The sequence below is a fragment of the Salvelinus fontinalis genome, chromosome 20 (assembly GCF_029448725.1).
Source record: "Salvelinus fontinalis isolate EN_2023a chromosome 20, ASM2944872v1, whole genome shotgun sequence".
Classification (NCBI taxonomy): Eukaryota; Metazoa; Chordata; class Actinopteri; order Salmoniformes; family Salmonidae; genus Salvelinus; species Salvelinus fontinalis.
In genome coordinates this window covers 5,620,373-5,643,175 of record NC_074684.1, presented here as the reverse complement: position 1 = coordinate 5,643,175, position 22,803 = coordinate 5,620,373, and the positions used below count along the sequence as shown (strand labels likewise).

Below are 22,803 nucleotides of genomic sequence, written 5' to 3'. Positions count from 1 at the left end.
TGTGGACACCACTTCAAATTAGTGGCTTTGGCTATTTCAGCCACACCCATTGCGGACAGGTGTATACAATCGAGCACACAGCCATGCAATCTCCAGAGAAAGACATTGGCAGTAGAATGGCCTTACTGAAGAACTCAGTGACTTTCAACGCGGCACCGTCATAGGATGACACCTTTGCAACAAGTCAGTTCGTCAAATTTCTGCCCTGCTAGAGCTGCCCCGGTCAACTGTAAGTGCTGTTATTTTGAAGTGGAAATGTCTAGGAGCGACAGTGGTAGGCCACACAATGTCTCTGCCGTGAAATGTCTCTGCCGCGAAGTGGTAGGCCACACAAGCTCACAGAACGGGACCGTCGAGTGCTGAAGCGCGTAGCATGTAAAATCGTCTGTCATCGGTTGCAACGCTCACTACCGAGTTCCAAACTGCTTCTGGAAGCAATGTCAGCACAAGCTGTTCTGGAGCTTCATGAAATGGGTTTCCACGGCCAAGCAGCAGCACACAAGCCTAAGATCACCATGCTTAATGCTCAATGCTGGCTGGAGTGGTGTAAAGCTCGCCGACTCTGGAGCAATGGAAACGTTTTCTCTAGAGTGATGAATCACGCTTCACCATCACCAAAAATATATATACTGATTGACAAATCTGGGTTTGGCGGATGCTATCTGGCCGAATGCATAGTGCCAACTGTAAAGTTTGGTGGAGGAGGGATAATGGTCTGGGGCTGCTATTCATGGTTTGGGCTAGGCCCCTTAGTTCCAGTGAAGGGAAATCTTAACGCTACAGCACACAATGACATTCTAGATGATTCTGTTCTTTCAACTTTGTGACAACAGTTTGGGGAAGGCCCTTTCCTGTTTCAGCATGACAATTCCCCTGTGCAAAACGTGAGGTCCATACAGAAATGGTTTGTCGAGATCAGTGTGGAAGAACTTGACTGGCCTGCACAGAGCCCTGACCTCAACCATATTGAACACCTTTGGGATGAATTGGAACGCCAACTGCAAGCCAGGCCAACACATGTTAGTCTTTCCTTTATTTTGGCAGTTACCTGCAGTACCAGTCCAAAGTTTGGACACACCTGCTCATTCCAGGTTTTTTTTATTTCATTTTTTACAATTTTCTACATCGTAGACGTAACGTTCGTCGTCGGAATGAGACCAAAGCGCAGCGTGGAAAGTGTTCATGATTTAATGTTCACAAAAAACACTCAAACAAAATGACAAACGGAGAAAACGAAAGCGCACAGTTCTGTCAGGGAAACAACCTAAACAGAAAACAACACCCCACAAAACCCAAAGGGAAAATGACAACTTATATATGATCCCCAATCAGAGACAACGATAGACAGCTGCCTCTGATTGGGAACCACACACACGGCAAAACAACAAAGAAATAGAAAACAGATTTTCCTACCCCAGTCACACCCTGACCTAACCAAACATAAAGAATAAATAAGGATCTCTAAGGTCAGGGCGTGACAGTAGAATAATAGTGAAGACAGTAAAACTATGAAATAACACATATGTTAAACAAATCAAAATATATTTTATATTTGAGATTCTTCAAAGTAGCCACCCTTTGCGTTGACGACAGCTTTGCACACTCTTGGCATTCTCTCAACCAGCTTCATGGAGGTAGTCCCCTGGAATGTGTTTCAATTAACTTTTAACAAGGCACACCTGTTAATTTGTGGAATGTCTTTCCCTCTTAATGCATTTGAGCCAATCAATTGTTTTGACAAGGTAGGGGTGGTATACAGAAGATAGCACTATTTGGTATAAGACCAAGTCCATATTATGGCAAGAACAGCTCAAATGAGCAAAGAGAAACAAGTCCATCATTACTTTAAGACATTAAGGGTAGTCAATCCGGAGTTACCTCTGCTGCAGAGTTAACTGCATCTCAGATTGCAGCCCAGATAAATGCTTCAGAGTTCAAGTACCAGACACATCTCAACATCAACTGTTCAGTGGAGACTGCGTGAATCAGGCCTTCATGGTCAAATTGCTGCAAAGAAACCACTACTAAAGGCCACCAATAAGAAGAAGAGACTTGCTTGGGCCAAGAAACACGAGCAATGGACATTAGACCGGTGGAAATCTGTCCTTTGGTCTGATGAGTCCAAATTTGAGATTCTTTGTGACAGGCAGAGTAGGTGAACTGATGATCGCTGTATGTGTGGTTCCCACCGTGAGGTGTGGGGGTGCTTTGCTGGTGATACTGTCAGTGATATATTTAGAATTCAAGGCACAATTCAAGGCACAGCATTCTGCAGTGATACACCATCCCATCTGGTTTGCACTTAGTCCCACTATCATTTGTTTTCTTAAACAGAACAATGACCCAACACACCTCCAGGCTGTGTAAGAGCTATTTCACCAAGAATGAGAGTGATGAAGTGCTGCATAATATGGCCTGGCCTCCACAATCACCCGACCTCAACCCAATTGAGATGGTTTGGGATGAGTTGGACCGCAGAGTGAAGGAAAAGCAGCCAACAAGTGCTCAGCATATGTGGGAACTCCTTCAAGACTGTTGGAAAAGCATTCCTCATGAAGCTGGTTGAGAGAATGCCAAAAGTGTGCAAAGCTGTCTTTTTTAAAAAATATATTGAACCTTTATTTAACTAGGCAAGTCGGTTAAGAACAAATTCTTATTTACAATGACTACTTTGAAGAATCTACAAGATAAAATATATTTTGATTTGTGTAACACTTTTTGGGTTACTACATGATTCCGTATGTGTTTTATTTAATAATTTTGATGTCTTCACTATTATTCTACAATGTAGAAAATAGCAAAAATAAAGAAAAACCCCTTGAATGAGTAGGTGTGTCCAAACTTTTGACTGGCACTGTACCTGTATGGGTGCGCTGTTGAATTATATATTCTAGGATATGTCACTGCATCATGTTTTATTGATGTCATGCCATTATCTATCACATGTGTATGTGTATGTGTATGTCAGAGAGAGAAAGTAGAGGAGGGGAGAGAGGCAGAGGGAGGTTGAGAAGAGGGTCATCTAAAAGACTGGAGGGAGAATGAGAGATGAAGGGAGGACGCTCAAGGCAAGAGAAGCGTAAAGAACCGTGGGATGGGAGAGAGGGAGTGGTACAGTAAGGGCGAGGGAGATTTCAGAGTGCCCAGTGCAAAATATCACTGCAACTGTATTTTCTGTCGTGTTTTTGATTAGCCCAAAATAATTTATGAGGAGCAGCCCTTTTCAAAGCTGTAACATTTTCAGCTATATCCTTCAGAGCACCTGAACCTCTACTATAGGTTATAAAGTGGTAATAGGTTATTAATGTGAAAGACAGTACCAATGTCTGTAACAATCGACAATAATTATCCTGTATTTGATTTGTAAAGAAATTCTGAAGATTTTTTTTTTATGTATTACTCTCTCACGCTCACTAAGGGAGTGATCGTTATTTATATTGAGGGATACCTGGAGGTATTCGGACCTCTTTGAAATGAAAATGGATGGCCCTTCCCCTGAGGAAAATATTTTTTTTCCTGGCCCTCCCCGAGCATTTGAAAAAAACAAACATGTCACCCTCCCCTTCCAAAATGATAATTAAAACAAAATAGCAGAAAATATGAAATCCCTTTTTAGTAGGCTATCGTTGTTGCAGTCGCGATTTCTATCAAATCAACCCGTGGTTGAGAACCTCTGCTGTATTCATACCATTCATGTTATCCACTTGAAGGTGGCATTTACCAATGTAAGCGTTAAGGGCCGTCCACACCAAGGATGATGACTATAACGATAGATTATGCGTAACTATAAAATGTTGGCAACTATCCACACTAGTGGAAAGTGTATTGTTCAACAGCCTACACATGTCAATCAACTGATCAAAGCATCCTTCTGCACTATTAATGAGGTGGTAACACAGACCATTCATCAGTGCTTTAGGGTGGGTTCAACTGCAAATTATCTTTCAATGTGGGCTACATGCAGACGACTGAAAAATATTATATAGAAACGTGTATTTAAATGAAATTGTAGAAATTCAACAACAAACGCTGTTTGGCCCGCGTATCTTTTTACGTCACGTCGTAGACCGCCTCGTTACTCAAGTGGTTTGCAAGCGATTTCCGTTTTACTAATGGATGTCAATTCGTTTGGATCTTTTTCACTGTGCTCATCACTGTCTGTCATATGCTTTCCACGACGGTTTGGCCTAGGCCTATTTTACATTCAGCCGTTAGCAAGAGCAAGCTTGCTTCTCTCCATGAAAAGCCTATTAGGCCAAGTATACATAAAAAAAAAAAGATATATTATATATATATTATAGTTTTTCCTGGGATTTCACGAGAAGAGGGATAGCGGAGAGGTTTGTGTCCATAGCCTATTGCGCACGGGAATAGCTGGAAGAGAGAGTCTAGAGTTGTGTAGCTGAAGAAGCTAAATATTAGCTAGATATTAGGCCACTCATTAGCTAAATATGAGTGCTATGAATATTTACCTGTCAAAGTGAATGAGGGAAAAAAAGTTGTGTTCCTCCAGGCTGCGCTCTGCATCAGTCGGGCACGCAAAGCTCCACTATTGATTAGGCCTGTGTTTTTATTCTACCTAGGCTACAACAACAGAGTGCAATGAGGAATGTATTTTTGTTATCAAGTGAGTACACAATTATTGGCTAGGGCCGTAATTTAGGCAATCTTTTTTTATTTATTTTTTATTAGAATCCCAATTAGCTGTGGTGATTGCAGCAGCTATTCTTCCTGGGATCCACACAAAATATGAGACATGACATAAAACAGAACATTAATAGACAAGAACAGCTTAAGGACATAACTAAATGCATTTAAAACATCACACATAGCTGGTGGGGTAAGTGTGTGTGTCAGTGCTGTGTGTAAGTTGACAATGCAAACTATTTGGCATTTTCGACACATGAAGGATTCTTCTAAAAACAAAGTGATGCAGTCAGTCTCTCCGTTACTTTTAACCAAGAGAGACTAGCATGCATAGTATTGATATTAGCCCTCTGATTACAGTGAAGAGCAAGACGATAACCGCAATATCCGTCCTGTTGAATGCTTCATGCCGAAATAACTGCATCAAATCAAATTGTATTTATCACATGCGCCGAAAACAACTGGTATAGACTTTACCGTGAAATGCTTGCTTACTAGCCCATCCCAACTATGCAGAGATTTCCGAGTTCCCAGTTGTTTTGAATGGGGCATTTCTACCACTGTTCTTGTGTGATAGCGCCCCATGTCATCACCACAAGCACTATTTGATTAGCCAGATACTCGCCTACGTTCTGGATATGCCAAGCACAAAGATGAACTGATGGAGCAGCCAAAGGAAAAGATGAACTGATGGAACAGCCAAAGGAAAAGATGAACTGATGGAGCAGCCAAAGGAAAAGATGAACTGATGGAGCAGCCAAAGGAAAAGATGAACTGATGGAGCAGCCAAAGGAAAAGATGAACTGATGGAGCAGCCAAAGGAAAAGATGAACTGATGGAACAGCGAAAGGAAAATATGAACTGATGGAACAGCCAAAGGAAAATATGAACTGATGGAGCAGCCAAAGGAAAAGATGAACTGATGGAACAGCCAAAGGAAAAGATGAACTGATGGAACAGCCAAAGGAAAAGTAATAGCGAGAGTGCCGAAGTTACGCATAGTAGAATTCAATACCTAAATTCCAAAATGCAGACAAATACTGACATTTAATCGATTACAAATCACATGGCCCTCCCCTGGTCAAAAATAAATAAATACTAAACCCTCCCCCTGACTGAAATTGAAAAAGCATGACCTTCCCCCATTTTCCTCTGGGTAACAATTACGTACATTTCGACCGGTCCCTAAGATATTTTATAAACCTATTTAGGCAGTTTTCAAAGAGGTGTAGATTTAGCCTCAGTGCTGTTTTGTCACCTTCTATTTACCTTTCAGACTGATTGTTTCCTCTTAATCTTAAGTAGAAATCTAATTATGTATGATTGAGCTCCGAAAACGATTAGTCGGTCGTCTGTGTTTTTGAGGTAAATTAGAAAATCAAGGACGACGTGATGTTTTCGGTGTTCTAAAGTTCTATTTATGAAGCCCTAACTAAAGGGAAAGATTTGAAGTATCAATTGGGGGTGCAAAGGGTGTTCCAAAGTAATTGTTTGTATCTGTGCCAGAGCCACGTCTCTGTCAGTGAAGCATAGAGTTTAGGCAGAGTGTTGATTGCTGGCACAAGGCACGGTGGGAGGTAAATAGGTAGCGGATAGATCTGTGACTTCCTCCAGCTTGTAGATGAATGGGAAAACAAATGGATGCCAGCAAAGAGGAAACACACTGCAGTTTGATTCACATGCCATGCCTCTAATCAGACCTCACTAGATATAATCAGAGAAGATAGTCAGAAACTCTTGCTACTGCAGGACAAAGGAAGTGCTTCTGCAAATGTCTTCTTTAGTGTATTTCATACTTCACTGCACAACTCTCGGCTGTCGCTGCTCCGAAGCCGAATCACCCCGGACTGATGAGTAGAGGGTTAGGGTAGCAAGATGGCCGACAAACAAAGGAAGAGGGAGTGTGTGAAAACTCACAGGCTTCTACTGTATAGACACATCACATTGATTTACCACCTTCGTATATATCTGTGTTCTATGTCTAGTAACAGTACATTTTTCAGGGTTTCTCCATGATTGTATCAAGATATTGACCCTGTGACTATTCTGTCCTCTGCAAGTTGTCTTGAGGAATAGAAATGTATGGATTTCTTTCTTTCTCGTACGATTCCCGTGTTGCGTTCTGCTGATATTAGACATCTTCACTCAAGGAATAAGTTGCACAGGCAAGAAAATGGCGACCATCGAAAACAGATAAATAAATAATGTTAAAAGGAATATTAGCTGAGTCAAGCAAATCATTAAAAAAAACCTGTGTCTGCAATTTTGTCTGCATTGTCCTGAGGCCCTTTCAGCAGAAATAAAGGCCACACATAATTCAGCCTGCTTTCCCGCAGAGACGTTTTTTTTGTGCGTTTCACAGGATGTGACATACAAAGGTGTTGTTTTTAGCTCAAAGTAAATGGGTCAAATTACATTATAACACAGCTGGGGGCGAAACATCTTTATTTCACCTGTCAATAGCCACTCTCCATACAGTACATGAAGCCTGAAATGAGTTTTGCCATCTGGATAAAACCCGAATTAACATTTGAAAAAGAGAAGCGCTGGGCCTAAGCAACAGAAGCACATTCAGGGGCAAATGAAAGATGGGGAAAAAAAAAAAAATCTTCCTTGGTTGTCAGTTAGAATTTCTCCTCAAATAAACCCAAGGTCTGTTTTTACCTCATGTATACCTTCAAACCAAGGACTGTGCTTCAGTTGGGGGTTTAATGATGCGGCTTGTTCCTCCAGTATACTCTACCCGTGGCTGTGTGTGTGTGTGCTGGGTGTGGATACTCCCTGTGTGTGTCTCTGTGCTAGCCAGCCTGGCTGTAGAGATGTACCGCTGTACTGCAGGGTGTCTGTCTGACACTCTTCACTGGACTGTTGACTGACCACTTCATCTTCTGGGATAAAACCAGTCTCTCTCCCCCCGCACACACCACATGCCCTGGGGAGCAGAAAACACACACACACACTGATGAAGATGGGTTGAAGCGTTGTCAAAAGAAACAAATTTGGGAATACACAGTATAGTTCAGTGTGTGGATTTCTCTCTGTTGCTGATGAACTCCGACCCAGCCATTCAAAAATATCACACATATCTTCAGAATACAGACACACAAGCTGGCATTCAACACTGTTGCAGTTGTTAATATAATTGATTACAATTTGTATTTTTATTTCACTCAATGGTCATGCTGCTGCTCCCCCCTATGGTCATTCCACCCCATCCCGTCACCCCATCCCCCTATGGTCATTCCACCCCATCCCGTCACCCCATCCCCCTATGGTCATTCCACCCCATCCCCCTATGGTCATTCCACCCCATCCCCCTATGGTCATTCCACCCCATCCCCCTATGGTCATTCCACCCCATCCCCCTATGGTCATTCCACCCCATCCCCCTATGGTCATTCCACCCCATCCCGTCACCCCATCCCCCTATGGTCATTCCACCCCATCCCGTCAACAGTCTACTCTGCCTCCATGCCAATGGACATGTATTTATTCATCACCGCCACAGATGTTATTAGGTATATCGTTTTATTTCTATGTTCAGTTGTTTTTTTATGACCATTTTCATTATTTCTTTTCACGTGTCCTGCATGTTGGAGCTCGAAGCCGAAGATATTTTCACTGTACCCTGCAATCACACCTGCAACCCCGTAACTAGTAAACAATCTGAATCTGAGGACTGTCTCCACTCTCGTTGATGCGGTCTGTTTTGGTCAGCAGGACAGAATGGTTTGGATTATATCAAATGGACAGCAAACAAAATTGTGTTTGATTTTAGTTTTTGCCCTACGGTGAAAGGCGGCGTAGCTACATCTACTACAAGATAGTCCCTGAGGAGTTTGATTTGACAGTGCTGTTCTATAAGTCTGTTATTTTTAGAAGCTGTATGAGAATACTGGATCAGTACTCTACGTACCTGGATTGTATTTTCATCTCTGGGAAAAGGGCTTTGTGTGTAGACAGTGAGATGTTAGAGATTTACTACCTGATGTAAGATACTGAGTCTTATATTCTCAGATTTAATTAGCTGATAATTGTCTCTGGCATAATAGTATTGACAAATGCCTGACTTAAGATATATATTTTTTTAAATTGCCATTTAATAGCCTGTTAATTTCACCTGACTCAGTCTTATTGACCTACGCAAGAAAAAGGACGGCATGTAGCCTTTTCGGTTACAGACTTAATTGGATGAAACATGTAGACATTTTCATTGGCTGGTTTGTCGGGAATATGACATCACTATTCCGAGCATTCCAAGTATTGGCTTGTTTACTGTTGTTTGTCCGCTGCTTCCAGCTTCTCAGTCCTACTGGTCAGTATTGATCGAAGACCACCTCTCTCTCACTCCCCATCTCTCGCTCTCCCTCCCTCTACTGTTGCTGTACAATATAAAGGCAGACAGAGAAAATACTCACGGTTTTAACAGAGTTAATGTTTGTATTGTACCCAAGTAATTTGCATGCTTATTTTAAACACTGATTCATAATCGGTGACTTACTCACGACTCCCCAAAAATTAATTTGCTTGATTAAACTTTCCTTTGTAGTTTCCATAATGAATAGTCTCTGTTGTCAGTGGCTGAGGGATCTTGCATTGTCACCACCAGCTGTGGCCAGTGTTTTGAACCGGGTGGGAAGAGTTAGAAATGGTTTGAAATGGCGTGTAGATTGAATGCGATTTTAAAACTGTAATGTCACCCACTGGAAATTCATTTGAACCCCCCCCCCCCCCCATTGTTCTTAATGCCATCAAATTAGTTATTGAAATTATTGTCATACCGACTGATTAAAAGCTACCCGACTAATGACTCAATTAAGATAATACCTACCCACCCATCCGTAAAGGAAGAGTGCTTTATATAACAGCTAAATCAGCTCTTCTAAATCCAGTGGCCCAGACCTCAAAGAACGTTGTACTGTACGTATCTGACACACATACATACAGTCACTTGCGCACACACACTTTGTGGGCCAGACTCGCTTCAGTGCTCATGGTGACCATTTCAGTAAAGTGTCCGTCCCCCCTCTTAGTGAAAGCGATGTGTAGTTGAAAACACACAGACACACAGGTCCAGACCTGCCCCAGTGTCTGGAAGCATAAATACAGAGTGTCCACCGAGTCCCAGTGGCTACAGCAGTGACAGGCGGCAGACATTTTGTTCCCAAACCGCTCGCTACACATCAGCCGAGGTCGCGGCCAGACGGCCGTGCGGTGCCACTGTGTCTCTCTCTGGCCCAGCGAGGGGACGAGGCAGAATAACATGTCCCCCTCAGCTGTCCTCAGGGACGTGTCCTTATGACACAAGGATGTCTCCTCAGCCCCTTTGTCCAATCACAGATCACACTCCAGGGAACCACGAACAACACTACTACTACTACTACTACGGCTGCTGCTGTTGTCTCCCTCAGTCAGAGTGAATGGTTGGTCACACTTCTAGCCTATCAGCTGCCTTAGTTAGTGCTTGGCCACATTTGTAGCCTATCAGCAACTTCAGTCACTGTGAACTTTGTTGCTACTTTCTGGGACCTCCATTTCCCCAATAACAAGCCAATCTGTTGGCAGAGAAAGACAAAAGAAAGGGAGTTTTTCTCTAATCAATGTTAGGATACATGTTATAAAGGCTTATTCAGGTTTATAACATACCATATGTTGAGGCAGTGGCAGAGGTAAAGAAAGTTGGAGAGGGTGGTGGAGAATAAATAAAAGTGTCTGCTAGGTGTGAGGACAAGCTCCAGTTCCTCTGGGCACTCATGGGATATTAGGCGGAGTTTGGTTTCCGGGCTCGTCTTCCTTCCCAGCTGAAGCCTGTCGGCCTCGCCCCGCGACCACGCGCCTGTTTTCCAGAGCGTCGAGCCGGGAGCTCCGAGCTGTCGGAATGTCTTAGCCCTGGAATTTCAATGGAAGCCGAGTCCGTTCCCCTTCACTCGTTTGCCTGGGGCTGAGAATTAAGAGTGTGTGTTTGGAGGCCCTCGACACACGGTGCCCCTAGCCTAAAATATCTCCCTCCCTCCGTCAGACTTTGTTTCAGACTGTTTTGTATTTCTCGTGTCTGTCAAGTCGTCTCCCGGTTGGCAGCTGTGGGTCAGTGTTAAGTGTTGGTTTACAGAGGCTAGTTGGGCTGGGCTATCAAAGAGCCGGGGGTTGACGTCACTCTCAATTCTTAACGAACAGAAACAGAGGCTTGACCATAATCAAAACAATACATTAACATACTGTAGAGCCCCAACTTCAGGTTGTTTTGAGGACCAATTCAGTCCAACTGTAAATCCCATTGGTTACATGAAAATGGGTCCAAACCACATCAGATATTATCTAGGCTAATATAGCATAGTTGAATTACCCACATATACACGATTTGATTCTCCTGAAATACCTGTTTACACTTGGGTGCTGACTGTACTGTAACACGAGAGGGGTAATTAGCAAGTAATTTAATTTCCAGAGCTCTTAATGAGATTATGGCATAAACTGTTCATTTATTTAATTACTGGATATTTCACTTCAAACAGTTGGTAAATATTCACCTGCTTCTATGCTGGTGTTGTATCTACGACATGAGAAAAGTGAGCGCTACCCTTCTCACATTCATGTTAGAATTGCATCTGGGTGCAGACTTTCATTGTAATCTGCATTGGAATTTCGTCTGAGTTCATTGTCGTAGGTCGTACAGTAGTTGATAATACGGAATATACCCTGCCTGTCCAAACTGAACTATAGCGCTGTTCACCATGCCAAGCAACCCTATCATTTTTAAAATGGCTTCCAAGATGGCAGAATCCTCTCTTTGTTTACTGGTGAGTTGTTCCGTTCTGCTACAGTGTCATAATAGATTGGACACAGCATCACCAAGCCTAGGCTTCATCCATTCACTCACCATCAGGGTGTGAACAATCCAGAACCAATCCACCACACACTGCAGTGTCACAAAATAGTTTTCCACATAGACTGGAGACAGCTGTTTAGGTGCATAATGTCAAGCAGAAAGGAAGCATTAAGGAAACGTTAAAAAAGACTAGACAGGTTTTTCTTCTTTACTTCGTTTGTCTTCGCCGGTGTGGGTCAGAGTTCTATATGGACGGATGGTCCCCTTTTTTTGGTCAGGCAGCCAGGAAAATAAATGTTTTCTTCTTCTCCTCCTCGAGCAGATGAAAATGACATGTCAAAGGAAATGATATGAGCCTGCATGATGTATGGGTCTTTCTACCTCTGTCGCTCAATCTCTCTCTCCCTCTCTTTCGCTCATTCTCCCCCGACACAGACTTGCCTCCATCACTCTCCACAATCCAACCATATTCTCTCCATCTCTTTCTCTCTTTCTGGCCATAGGGAAGAAAGATGTGTGTGTGTGTGTGTGAGCCATTCTGCTGCTGTCGAATTGCATTTCCCTGCCTGCACTACACACTCACAGACTCGCCGTGATTTGTTTATGGTGTGGAATTACAATGTGTTGTTATTTTGCGGTGTACAATATCACGACCAGGCACAGCAATGGTTGTTACCGTTTTTGGAGTTTTGATTGTGATTACATTTGTGTACACATATCTCTAGAGATGTGGCCTGAATATGTGGGTGTCACACACACACACACACACACACACACACACACACACACACACACACACACACACACACACACACACACACACACACACACACACACACACACACACACACACACACACACAAAGGAGCATTCCTCAGATGCATTTAAACTGATCCACAAGGAAGCCGGTTGTGACATGTTTTGTCTGTCTGCTTGGCCAGTTCATTAATCTATAAACCTGTCAAATAAATACATGAATAAAGAAACCACATCAACGGCAAAGCTTGATTACCATACAGCCAAACAATATTACACAGAGATCAACCTGCCTCTCGCCTAAGGACAGTTATTCCCTTTCTGTCTATGGAGTGTCACCAACCCGAACACACACACACAGTCTTAAAAAGCAGAATGTAATAAGGGCTGTAGAAGGAGGAGGCTGTTATCACACAGTGTCTGGCAGATCCTCTGACATTCCCTCAGATTAGCCTCGTACAATGTCATTGTTTCTGACCTGTGCGTGTGTGTGTGCATGTGGGGGTGTGGCACATTCTCAATTTCTCTCTGCTTCAGTCCCCCCCTCCCTCTCTCTCTTGTGCCTTCTTCCTTTCTTTGATCATTTCCCGCGGACCTGTTATTAAATCTCCCAGCAGTTTGTTGATTTGATCAGTGTGTGCTGTAAAGTTGCTGCGCCAGAGGGACCAGACTGTTATAGACCACTCTCTCCTCCTCCTCCTCCTCTCTCTCCTCCTGATCTCTCTGTCTGTCTAGTTATGAACTCATTTCTCAAGGGAGACCAGAGCCCATCTCACAATACAATAGCTTTATACTCTGGACCCTATGGTGTATGCTAGACTACCCTATAGTTAAGCAGTTCTACTCTGGACCCTATGGTAGTCTACCCTATAGTTAAGCAGTTCTACTCTGGACCCTATGGTATATGCTAGCCTACCCTATAGTTAAGCCTTTGCGTGATGTGTCTGGGTGCTTGTGTATGTGTGTGTTCCTGCTTCATGTGTGTGTCTCTCTTTTCTCATTCAGTCTGTTGAATTAGTAGATTGAATAGGAGCTATATCTCTGAGACAGACAAGGGACTGGGCCCAACCAAGGCAAACACACAGTCAGGAGAAAACCCCGTTTGTTTGTTTGGATGTATGAGGAGACCAGACCAGCCAATCACATCCTTCTGTTCACCAACCATACCCTTCTCCTTGGACCACTGGGAGAAGGAAACCAATGGCATGCATGGATGTTTGATGCACACAGTGACAGACAGCTGTCGGTATTGGCCCTGCCCATGTCTTACCTCTGGGGGAAGGCAACCAATAACATGGTAGATGGTATTTGGTGCAGACAGTAACGCTGTCTGCTATTGCTAGACACTAACACACACTCACGGTGACAGCTGTTGGTGTTGGCAGAGCCATGTCAGGGAGAATAGGACGGTGAGTCAGGATGATTATTAGATCTTCTCCTGTGGAGTAGTGTCAGTGTGGAGAGGAGAATACAGTCAAATGATTGGCATCTTACCATTCAAACAATGGATCCTGATCTAGGATAACTTTTCAAAACAGGAAATGATTTGGCTTGCTCTAAAAGGATTTGGCTAAAAACAAATCTACCCGCTAACTGGGCAGACAAATAATGTCGCGGTACGATTGTTTTGGATATTTTCACTTTCTTGTGGGGTTACAAAGTGGGATTGGAATGGATATAATTGTGAATGTATTGGTCACTGATCTACACAAAATACTCCATAATGTCAAAGTGCAAAGAAAATTCTAGAAATGGTAACAAATTGATAAAAAAAATTGAACACAAATGTCTTGGTTCTATAAGTATTCACCCCCTTTGTTATGACAAACCTAAATACGTTCAGGAGTAAAAAATGTGCTTAACAAATCACACAAATTGCATGGATTTGACTACAAAGACCAGGGAGCTTTTCCATAGTTTTTCGCAAATAATGGTACTGATTGGTAGAACAAAATAAAAACCAGACACTGAATATCCCTTTGAGCATGGTGAAGTTATTAATTACACTTTAGCTGGTGTATCAATACACGCAGTCTCTACAAAGATACAGGCTTCATTCCTAACTGAGTTGCTGAAATGGAAGGAAAACGCTCAGGGATTACTCCATGGAGTACGCCAACGGAGATTTTAAAACAGTTTAATGGCTGTGATGGGAGAATTTTTCTATCCTAATTGACAGAGTGAAAAGAAGGAAGCCTGTATAGAATAAAAATATTCCAAAACATGAATCCGGCTTGCAACAACAAGGAACTAAAGTAATACAGCAAGAAATGTGGCAAAATAATTCACTTTTTGACCTGAATATAAAGCTTTATGTTTGCCTTCCTGTGGTATAAAATTGAGGTAACACGCATGTACAATCTAAGGCAAAACAACTCACAAACGAAAAGAGACAAATGGCTGTTGACCTTCATAAATGGGTACAAAGCTACCTAAAAAAATCGAAATATACCACTTGCCACTATTAGGGCAATAATTAAGAAGTTTAAAACCACTGGAACAGTGGTACACTTCTCTGGTAGAGGACAGTTGTGTACCTTGCCCCCACGCACAGTGAGGAAGATGATTCAGGAGGGAAAGAAAAGTCCAATGGCCACAGTTGGCGAATTACAGAACTTGGTCGCATCCTTCGGGGCACCAAGTCTCTTAATCTAAAATGAAACCCCACCTTCATGCCAATAGGCTCTTGGGAGGGGTTACCAGAAAAAGCGCCTTAATTGAGAGTAACCAACAAATGTAAACGCCTGAAGGAATGGAACTGGGTGTTTTGGTCAGATGAGACCAAAATAAAAGGTATTTGGCCACGCACACCAGCGGTGAGTTTGGCGTTGAAAGAAAGATGCAGAAAATAACCTCATACCCTCTGCAAAATGCGGATCTTTGATGTTAAGACTTCCGCTTTTAACCCAACCGCTCTGAAAGACACACATACATGCATATATACAGGTTTTTGGAGAGATGCGGGGATGCCACGCTGGGTGTCCTGGGAGCTGTGGGGGGGGTTAAGTGCCTTCCTCAAGGGCACAACGGCAGGCAATGGCATTTAGAATTTGATACCAGCAACTTTCCGGTTGCCAGCTCACTTGGCCTCTCTAACTGCTAGGCTACCTGCCGCCCTAGGGGCCTGGGGCCCTTGGTAAGATCAACAGGATTTCATGAACTTTACCCAATTCCAGGACATTTTAGCCAGAAACCTGGTTGCTTCTGCCAGGAGGCTGAAACTGTGGATTTTCCAGGAAGACAATGACCCTAAGCACACATCAAAGACACATTCTAGACTTTTTTGCTCATCTTTATAAAGGGTGCCTATAAAATGCAAACATCCACTGGGATATTAGAGTCATTTGTGTAGATCGTTGACAAAAATGACCATTTTAAATCCATTTTATTACCCACTTTGTAACACAATGAAATCCAAGGGGGGTGAATACTTACAGTATGGTAAGCACTGTGTGTGTGTGTGTGTGTGTGTGTGTGTGTGTGTGTGTGTGTGTGTGTGTGTGTGTGTGTGTGTGTGTGTGTGTGTTGGGATTTTCTCCATTGGACAGAATGTTCAGTTATGTTTGTGTGATTGCCTCTCAAAGTTTATTGAGAGGAAGGACAACTGACGAATCGATTCATTAAAGCTGAAATCCCACGATGGGTGAAACGGTCCCACTGGTCACCCGGGCGCATTTGCTTTTGCACTTGTTCTGAGGAAATGAGCATCCAGAAAAATAAATCACAATACATACTCTGCTGTTCTATTTCACGCGCAATGATGTCAGAGGGAGGGGAAAAAAAACCATTGTTGTTTGAAGTAACATCTTTGCTGCTGTAATTTCACAAAAGTATATGGTAGTTTCACCGCTATGGATTGCAGCTTTATAGAACTAGACAATGGATTCAGTTGTGTGTGTGTGTGTGTGTGTGTGTGCGTGTGTGAAAAAGAACAAGCCAAACGGCTAATAGAGTCAGAGTGAGGCGCAACAGCCCGGCTCAGAGGGAGATGGGTAACCATAGCAACGTGTATTTTAGTTTGCCACCCCTCTTTAGCACACGCATACATAAAATCCTTAGAGAACACACTGAGAACAATAGTGTGTGTGTGTGTGTGTGTGTGTGCGGTGCGTGTTCGTGTATTGGTCTGCCATGAACATTTAGGGAATAACACATTTATTAGAATCCTCCATACCAAACTGTCAGTATCTTCATGGTGTGTTTTTAGTTCTTCTATCACGTTCAGTGTAACCCTACGGTAGCTGTTTTACATCCCACTGTTCTCATGGGGCTTGGGGCAACAGTGGACCTTTTTGTTTACAAGCACAGAGACTCAGTAGTTTAGTGAATACGGAAACAAACCGTGATACGTTTCAGTCTTTCTATTGCAAAACTGTTCATGCAAATTGTAATGAGCAATACATTTTGGCATTCGTTTCATCAGGTTGGTTCTCCTACAATGCAGAACATGACTGGGTTGTTTCATAGACTTGTCAAGGTTGAAACCGGTCAAAGGATGCTTTAGGTGGTTTGACCAAAAATGACCTAATGTTCTGTGTGTGTGTGTGTGTGTGTTTTGCGTGCGTCTGTTTGTGCGGATGATACTAAACAAAACTGTAATTTCAGAGTAAGGCAGAGTCTTTTTGGGGGAGTGTGTGGCGTTTATGTGGTTTCAGTGTGTGTGTGTGTGTGTGTGTGCAAGCATGCACGCGTCTGTTCTGTTCTGTGATGTGTGCTGGGGCCTTCCGTGTACAAAGCCTTTGCTAGGGGAAAATCCCCAGCCAGCCAAACAACAAACACCATTTCATCCTATACACAGCAGCTTGCCACCAAAAAAAAAAATTTTTTTTTGCCTGCACTGTTTCTCTCCTCCTCTCTTCTATCCCTCCTTCCCTCCTCTTCCCCCATCACTTGTTCCCTCTTTTTTCATCCTCCCTGCTTGCTGACTGAAGCTCATTTTGTGTTGAGTAGAGTTACTGTAAACTTTCGACGTTTACCAGTAAACTACTAGAATTTTTGTAAATTTCAAGGTTTATTTGGAATTTTATCAAACATCTAGGGGCCTTTTTGGGTACTCCAGATTATCACATGTGTCTGTAATTCTCTGGCCCTCTGTATAATTTTTTTAAAAATAATTAAGATTAAAAAAAGTTTAAAAAAGTGACAAAGCTGAAAAACAGTATCCTAAATACAATCCATCAACTTAGTTAATACCATTGGTGTTTTATATGAAAGTTTCTGCTTGAAGTATCCTTTTATATATTATATTTATATTTATTTTACTATATATTTGTTCATGTTTTGGCATGAAAAAAAGTCAATAGTTGGAAGAGTTGCAGAGTTAATTGAAGTTTCATTAATTAGGCTATTTTCTCTTGGCCATGTGGTCTATCCACTAGAAACTCATATGTATGTGTGTGTGTGTGTGTGTGTGTGTGTGTGTGTGTGTGTGTGTGTGTGTGTGTGTGTGTGTGTGTGTCCATGAGTTTCTAGTGGATAGACCACATGGCCAAGAGTAAATAGCCTAATTAATGAAAAATGAATACTATATGATTTTTGTGTTATTAAAGTATAAATTACCATAGATTTCTATAGATTTTCTGTTAATTACCAAAATTATAGAAGATTACAGTAACTTTAGTAAATTACTGGTAGCTTTGCAACCCTAGTGTTGAGTCAGAGAAACATCGCTCTCTCGTTTTCTGAGTCAGACTAGAACCATCTGCCGCTCGCGATAATGGGTCGCTAGGGAGGAGAGGACCGGCAAACCGGAGACAAATTGAAAAAGAGAGAAAACGCAGAGCGTTTCGATACCAACCTGTTTGTCTATCTGCCCACTGCATTATGCCAAAAAAAAATGAGTGTGTGTTTGTGCAAACAATGATCGCGCTCTCTCTCTCTCTCGCTTTCTCTCTTCTCTATGAGAAATGGTCCATTCTTGACCTCTGAGTTTGTCCTCCTCCAAAATCACCTCTACTGATTTGTTTCTTTCTAAACGATCTCACTTTCCTCTGTCTGAACTGGTCAGGCTTAGAGTTCCTCCGACTATACTCAGCAATCCATGGTCCCCTTTGTGTCTTTCTGCTTCCCCCTTCTTTTCTGAAGTCTTCTCGTGTTAGACTAGCAGACAACTGATAACAATCTGACATCTCATTGCCTTCTGTTCTGACTCGTCTCAGGCCTGTCAGATTCCTTTGACTATGAATGAGTCTTTATTGAAGTTGTCTTCTGTTAGCGTACTGACACGTCAATGCTATCAGTAGTGCTTTGGCAGCGTCGAGCATCTCCACATAGGCACAAACACACACACTTTGACACCTCGTGTGAAGAGTTATGGTGATAACCATCTTTAAGCAAGGAGGAAATGTGTGTGAGATGGAATCGATCAGATATGCAAAGCTGCACATTTAAGTCATATCGAACCAGATGTTTCGATTGTGTGTCGTGTCGTGGCGGGGGCAAGTGGGGTTGGAGTCTAGTGGAATAAAGGCCTGTCAACGGGAGAGCAGGAGTGTCAATGCGGCAGCAGAATGCATGATGGGATTGTTTACGGACATATTCAACCTCTCCCTATCCCAGTCTGTTGTCCCCACCTGCTTCAAGAGTTCCACCATTGTGCATGCACCAAAGCAAGCTATGGTAACTGTACTAAATCACTATCACCCTCTAGCACTCACTTCTGTCATCATGAAGTGCTTTGCGAGACTAGTCAAGGGCCATATCACCTCCAGCTTGCCCGGCACCCTAGACCCACTACAATACTCTGGTTAGAGATGATCCAATCGCTAATGACTTGGATTTGGAACAACACCCGTCATTGGGACGTCACCACAAATGACTTCAGTGATGGCGGTCTCGGACTGAAGTATGTAGCGAATTTAAAGCACCGGTCATAATGCAGATCTCTAAATTAATACCAACTGCCTCTAGCGAAAATGTCCATTTTTGAGTGTAGGCTCATTTATTTCTGCAACACACTCACTCATCACAAGTTGTAAGCGAGCTAGTTACAGTGCCTCCTAAAGACATGATTGACATTGGGAATAGAGGGTGGGCTATCAGCTGATTGTTGTAAATCTGCTACTTACCTAGCTCCATTATTTATTTATTTTACTGATTTTGTGATTTATCTTCAACGCTCTTAAATAATAGCAAAATAATATAATATTCATAATTTTCTAGCTCAAGATACATTTGAATAATAACTTGGTGGGTGCCACAAATATCACACAAATATCCTGTAAACCCCATATATGGGCGGTAGGTAGCCTAGCGCTTAAAGCGTTGGGCAAGTAACCGAAAAGTTGCTGGTTTGAAGGCACTTAATCCTAATTGCTGCTGTAAGTTGCTCTGGATAAGAGTGTCTGCTAAATGACTAAAATATATGGGTGGCAGGGCCTCCCGGGTGGCGCAGTGGTCTAAGGCACTGCAGCGCTAGCTGTGCCACCAGAGACTCTGGGTTCGCGCCCAGGCTCTGTCGCATCTGGCCGCGACTGGGAGGTCCGTGGGGCGCCGCACAATTGGCCTAGCGTCGTCCGGGTTAGGGAGGGTTTGACCGGTAGGGATATCCTTGTCTCATCGCGCACCAGCGACTCCTGTGGTGGGCCGGGCGCAGTGCACGCTAACCAAGGTCGCCAGGTGCACAGTGTTTTCTCCGACACATTGGTGCGGCTGGCTTCCGGGTTGGATGCGCGCTGTGTTAAGAAGCAGTGCGGCTTGGTTGTGTTGTGTTTCGGAGGACGCATGGCTTTTGACCTTCGTCTCTCCCGAGCCCGTACGGGAGTTGTAGCGGTGAGACGAGACAGTAACTACTAACAATTGGATACCATGAAATTGGGGAGAAAAAGGGGGTACATTTTTTTTTTTAAGAAAGAAATATATACATATATGGGTGGCTTGTGTGGATATTTTAGTATATGGTGGTTAGCTAGAGTCTAGACTACCTGTGTTGTTGCTGCAGCCCGCCCCTCTGTCTTTCTGCTGCGTGTATAAGCCAACCGTACCGAATATTGGTGATGATGTAAATCAAGTGTTATCAGTGTTAATCAAATGTTATGCTGCTGTGGAAGTACGGTTGATATTTAAACTAGGTAGTTTACTTACACACACACTCAACCGGCGATGGGATCTCAATCCATGCATGTTTGGATAACACGCAAGCTACGTACAGGGCAGATCAACGGACAGGGTAAGGCTGGGGGGTGGCGAACCCTACCTGTGCATGTACTTGCATAGACTACAGCTCTGCTTTCAACACCATAGTGCCCTCTAAGTGTGTCACTAAGCTCTGGGTCTGATCCCTTCCCTGTGCAACTGGGTCCTAGACTTACTGACTGGCTGAGCCCAGGTGGTGAGGATAGGCAACAACACCAATGCCACACTGATCCTCAACACAAGGGCCCCACAAGGGCCCCCTCCTGTACTCCCTGTTCACCCATGACTGCGTGGCTATGCACAACTCCAACTCAATCAAGTTTGCTGATGACACGACCGTGGGAGGCCTGATTACCAATGAGGGTGGTGCCAGGAAAATAACCTCTCCCGCAACGTAAACAAAACAAAGGAGCTGATCGTAGACTACAGGAGACTGAAGAGGGAGCACGCCCCCATCCACATCGACGGGGCTGCATTGGAGAGGGTCAATAGCTTCAAGGCCCGGAAATGGTCCCACCACACCGACACCGTGGTGAAGAAAGTGCTACCGTCCCTCTACAACCTCAGGTGGCTGAAGAAATTCGGCATGGCTCCTCATACTCTCACAAACTTTACAGCCTGGTACGGCAGTCAGCCCAGCACATCACCAGGGGAACTCTGCCTGCCCTCCAGGACATTTACAGCACGCTGTGTCAAAGGAAGGCCAAAAAAGATCATCAAGGACCACAGTCACCCGAGTCAAGGTCTGTTCACTCTGTTACCATCTAGCAGACAGAGACAGTACATGCATCAAAAGCTGGGACCGAAAAACTGAAAAACAGCTTCTATCACTAGGCCATCAGACTGTTGAACACCCATCATCTCCTCTTGTTAGAGACAAAGATGGATTCACTCCCATCAAAACACACACACACAAGCTCTCACACACACCTCATACACATGCAGACTCCTGTACTCACATATACACTCAGGGACATGCATACACCCATACTCACAAACGTACACACACACACACACACACACACACACACACACACACACACACACACACACACACACACACACACACACACACACACACACACACACACACACACACACACAGCCAACGCTGCTGTTCCATGAATAAATACATTAAACACTGGACCAGTGGCAGTCGGTGACGTTTAAGATGAGAGGGGAGGATGATTTTTTTTATGAGCACGGCCTTATTTCTATTACAGCATATTGGATGACTGTCATTCATATTCCATTCACCTAGCTCACTGGCCTCATAGACTAGACATGATATTGTAAATTAAATCCGGGACACTGAAATGATGATATGTTGGGTATGGTTACAATAGACAAATGGTTACAAAAATGAAAGTTGATCGGGGCGGATGTATAACACAAACGTTTAGCAAACCAAAGGTTGCGAGTTCAAATCTCATCACGGACAACTTTAGCATTTTAGCAACTTTTCAACTACTAGCAACTACTTAGCATTTTGGCTAACCCTTCCCCTTTAACCTTTTTTTGTTTGTCCTTTTACTCCCCTTTTCTCCCCAATTTTGTGATACCCAACTGCGATCCAATTACGATCTTGTCTCATCAATGCAACTCCCCGACGGGCTCGGGAGAGGCGAAGGTCGTGTCAACTGACGACTGAAGTCAGCTTGTAAACGCCCATCCCGCAACGAGGAGTCGCTAGATCACAATGAGCCAAGTAAAGCTCCCCTGGCCAAACGCTCCCCTAACCTGGGTCAATTGTGCACCGCCCTATAGGTGTCCCGGTCACGGCTGGTTGTGACGCCGCAACATTGTGATGCAGTGCCTTAGTCTGCGGCGCCACTCTGGAGGCTCTAACTCCTGAACTTAACCCTAACCCCTAGCCTAACTAACGTTAGCCAGCTAGCTAACGTTATCCACCTAGCCAGATTTTGTAACATATCATTCGTTTTGCTAATTCGCAATATTTTGTAGGTTTTGCAAATTCGTAACATATCATACGAAATGGGTGATGGACATCCACAAATGAAAACATTCCATATGAAACACAACATATCATACTAAAAATGGAGTGTCTCGGATTTACATACAGAATAATATGAAATTATTTGAGACCAGGTTGCAATGTAACATTGATAAGTTTAGGCTACTATATGATTCTCAAAATTTCCCAATACCCATCATGAGGTTGCTACAACAGGTCGAGATGCTAAAAATGTAAGTAATCAAGGTGACAGACAGTGATACATTCAGTACCGCCTTGCACACTAGCTGATTTAGGGTGTTATCATTAGTCCAACAGTTGCAAACAATAGTTTATTTTGGACAAAATGTAGGTATGTTTATACCCGTTCCGTTTGCTTCCATTTAATACATGTTTTTCAAAAGAATCGGTAGAATGAATACACCCATGATCACACGCAAACACAGTTCACTTTCATAGCAGCAAC

The 22,803-nt window shown here is 43.3% G+C and overlaps 1 protein-coding gene and 1 long non-coding RNA gene across 3 annotated transcripts in view; one reads left to right on the top strand and one right to left on the bottom strand.

Annotated features, from left to right (window-relative positions):
* LOC129817185 (kelch-like protein 29) overlaps positions 1-22,803 on the top strand; it is a 369,971-nt gene that overhangs the window by 204,306 nt on the left and 142,862 nt on the right. The window lies entirely within an intron of this gene.
* LOC129817190 (uncharacterized) lies at positions 7,076-12,064 on the bottom strand. Its single transcript, XR_008753682.1, has 2 exons — positions 11,525-12,064; positions 7,076-7,579 (listed from the first exon to the last, which is right to left on the bottom strand). It is a non-coding gene; the product is annotated as an uncharacterized LOC129817190 (long non-coding RNA).